Here is a 4,022-nt window from a genome sequence, read left to right on the forward strand (position 1 = left end):
GTAGTGTCTCCTCATCCATGTCCGCCCCTACCTCGAGCGCCCAAGCTCCACCTTGTGCTTTGTCAGAGGCTGTAGGTTTATCTAAGGTCACAGCAAATGTGGCGCTAATTTTTAAGTCATCAAAGATAATATAGAAAATAGACTTTGCTCCTTTAATAAGATCAATATTAGTTACCTCACAACAGGAGCATAGAATGCATCTTCACCCCCTGCAAGTATTTTTTTCTCACCTAAAAGAATAAGTAGCCTATCTTTCCCTTTGGGCCAATGGCATTTCTATCGAACCATATTTGTCGCGGCCCTTCTTCTAGCCTGCCACATCCACCCAATCTTATCCCGTTGATCTAAAAAAGTATTCTATCTGCTGCCCCGCTCTTATCTCCCTCCCCCTCCCCTCCCCTCACCCGCTCACCCTCCGATGCTCTCTGCCTGCACTATACCTGCGGTCGCCTGGATCTCCCACAAGCAGGGGAGCTCCCAGCCGGCCAACTTCCAGGTGATCCTCCTCATGGAAACCTCTCGCTCCATCCTTCTCATTCCCCCGTGGTGCTGGTGGATAGAGAAATCTCTCTCTCTCTCTGACTGCGTTTTGGTTTCTTGCATCTTAGATCTGTTCTGATGCTCACCAAGGGCAACAAGATCCTCCAGCCAGGACAACCCTAATTACCAAGGTATATCCTTCCATTTCAGCTCCGGTCATAGTCCTGCTTTACAATGCACTGTCCATATAGATGCTTTCTTATGATTTTCTTATCTACATAAAATCGGTTGGAGGGATGGTCTGATAGCTTTCGTTTCCTGTCCTGGTACATGCTTGTAAATGTTACACCTGCACAAGACCAGCATGGTGGATAATTCAATACCTTTAATTTATTTTGAAATATAATCAGCTGAATCTTTGGCAAGCTGCTCCGTTCCTCTATATTCATGCTTGCTGTTATCTTTCTAGACTCATTCCCTCCCTTGGCTCTCCCTATGTCCTCATGATATTAAAGTTTCGTTTTATCATAGGTTCACTAGAACGTTCTTTAATTGTTAGTGCATATATGCAATCTAAAGCTCAATGCTTATTGTTCTTAATGGACGCTGTGTTTATACCTTCTGCCAGCCCTCTGGGTTTATCTTGTGGATCTATTCTCATGGATTTGGTTGAGCTATCCGGCACATCACTAGCTGAAGCAATGTTCGAGAAACTAGGTCTCCCTAAACCAGTACTTTGTGCATCATCTTCCACAAGATCGATTTAGAACAGAGATTGAATTTCACCGCACAAAAAAACGGTACCATGCTTCAGCGCGGTGGACTAAATTATCAAGCTGTATATGTCAGGATGGGTAACATCAATGAATCATGCAGTCGATATGGCCATCGAATACATGCAGAACACAGAGGGTAAGGCGCTTGTGGACTATAACTATTATCAGCTAGAGCAACAGAAAATGGCACATACAAGATTATCAGCCAGGCTGCTAGAACAATCAAAGGAAATCAACCAGCACAGCAAAACCATCAAGTAGAGAACTAAAGAGGCATGTAACTATGTGGAACAAGTGCACAATGCATCAAACAAAATCCAAGACCTTGCTGGCGTTTTCTTGGACCCTGCTGCCTCGATGTGTGTTTCTAATATGAAGCAAGCTATCATGGAGATTCACATTTCAGTTGTCGCACTTCAAAGCTCTACAATTACAACATCTCAGTTCCTAGAGGAAAAAGGCATGTACTCAGATGATGAAGTGCCTGAACAAGGCTACAGTGGCTACTCAGATGAAAATTCAGCCGATGATATTCATCAAGACATGGATGAGGACTATGCTCACTATGTCCGATCCCCATGAGCGTCATATTGAGCCTGCTGAACTGTCTCGTTGCCATGTGAAGCTGTATATGTATGGCTTCACCGCTAGGAAGCAACTCTGTGGTTGTTGTGTTTAGTCTCCTAGGTTGCCTAAATAAGATGCGAAGCTGTCTGCTCATAGCTTCGGCTTAGAAATCTTTATCCTTTCTGAACTTCACTCTGGTCATGTATAAGTATAAAGTCTATGTTGACGTGTTAAGACAATGTTATTTATCTATGCTACGTCTTTGCTTTTATCCACTGTGATCCTTCCTTTCAATATCTTTGCTATAAACATACATTCATTTGCTTTAATCTTCCAAGACCAAATCAATGAACATTTGCTAGCGTAATATACAGATAACTATTTGCCCTTTTTACTCAATTCTCCTTGTTCATCAATAGATAAAAAACAACCCTCTTTACCCATCGATTCAGTGTTACCAGAGATCATCTCATGGAGAAGAACAAATCCTGGCCTTTCGACCTACCCACAGGTGTATGAATGTACTAATGCTACACCAAGTGCCATTCGAGCAGGCATACATATCTTTTTATCTTTGTGACTTCCTAACACACCTATTACTACCACAGTCGATCAATTGAGCAAGTGGATGTTAACAGAGAGATACATGATTGATGATATTACTTCTTCACAAGGTTTTATAAGTGGAGTAGAAAACAAGACCAGTGAGGGTGTGGAGCTGTGTTCCCACTACATACTAGCACGCTATGATGGATTGCCTATAGATGAGCACCACGTCACCCCACTCAATTCAGAACATATTCATCTGGCATATCAACCATATCTGTATGCTCCGTACGAAAACCAAAAGACCGGTTGGTGCTAGATTTAATGAATGAGCCAACCACAGCTTATGCACGTGCGGTTCTATCCAGTGGAGTGACCATGATACTAGATGGGACTGAAGTTTTATGTTATCCTGTGAAAAATGTTGGTGTGCCAGTGGAAGCAATACTGTACGATTTTTAGATTGAGGAAATGATGGAGACAACGACTAAACATCTAAAGGTAAAGATCTATGGTTTGTCGTTACATCTTTGGACTAGAAGAGCAATTGAGCGTGCCCTGCAGCCACATTGCATTGTTGAGAATGTTAGCCAAGCCAATCTCAGCTTTCGCAAGCGTCGATCAGTAAGTTGCACGACATGGGCTGTTAGAACTGCTGTGCCATTCCCATTGTATATACTCATTCATGTCTCCAGCAAGTATGACACAGGAAGAAACCAAAGTAGTAGCCACAGCAACACAGAGACATTTTGAGTTGGTGTTGACAGAATTAATATTGGAGCTCATCATAACAAGTCTCTTCAAAGAACACACAGGAGGATTCCTTCTTTCTTGCAGGCACTAAAGAGAGGAATGGTTTCTCATTCATATTTAAATGATGTTGACATACTAGCTGACGAAATGCGGATATTAGAATCATCATTCCTCCTCATGTCTTTAGACGAGGGAAAAATGATGACAGAGGATAAGTTAACACGCTGTTTGCAGCAAATGCAGATTGCATGTCCTGGAAAAGTCATAGTCAGGCAAGTTGGCAGGTTCATATACCTTATATATTCCAAGGGCCAGTAACTACAACTTTGTTTCACACGTTATCTACTGATGCTGCTGGAATCCAGCTACCTTTTGGTACGTTCTTAGTTCAGAAATGGTCCACATCTGCTGGAGCAGTATCTTCTAGTCTTCGAAAAAAATAGATAAGAGTTACAGGACTGCCAACTGAGTTATAGCCCGGCTATAATTGAAGACATCCTGAGCCCTCACTGTTGGTAAACGCATTATTTCAAAATTTTACCTACGACCACGCAAGATCTATCTAGGAGATGCATAGCAACAAGCGGGGAGAGTGTGTCCATGTACCCCCGTAGACCGAAAGTGGAAGCGTTTAGTAACATGGTTGATGTAGTCGAACGTCTTCGCGATCCAACCGCTCCAAGCACCGAACGTACGACACCTCCGCGTTCAGCACATGTTCAGCTCGATGACGTCCCTCGAACTCTTGATCCAGTTGAGGCCGAGGGAGAGTTCCGTCAGCACGACGGCATGGCGACGGTGATGATGAAGTTACTGGCGCAGAGTTTCACCTAAGCACTACGACGATATGACCGAGGTGTGTAACTGTGCAGGGGGGCACCACACATGGCTACGAGAAGG

The 4,022-nt window shown here is 43.3% G+C and overlaps 1 long non-coding RNA gene across 1 annotated transcript; it reads left to right on the forward strand.

The window, feature by feature from the left end:
* Positions 1-288: 288 nt before the first annotated feature.
* On the forward strand, positions 289-2,098 carry LOC123119939 (uncharacterized). The gene is made up of 3 exons (XR_006459106.1): positions 289-496; positions 609-671; positions 1,109-2,098. It is a non-coding gene; the product is annotated as an uncharacterized lncRNA (long non-coding RNA).
* The last annotated feature ends 1,924 nt before the right edge of the window (positions 2,099-4,022 follow it).

This window comes from Triticum aestivum, chromosome 5D (genome assembly GCF_018294505.1).
Source record: "Triticum aestivum cultivar Chinese Spring chromosome 5D, IWGSC CS RefSeq v2.1, whole genome shotgun sequence".
In the NCBI taxonomy this organism is placed as follows: Eukaryota; Viridiplantae; Streptophyta; class Magnoliopsida; order Poales; family Poaceae; genus Triticum; species Triticum aestivum.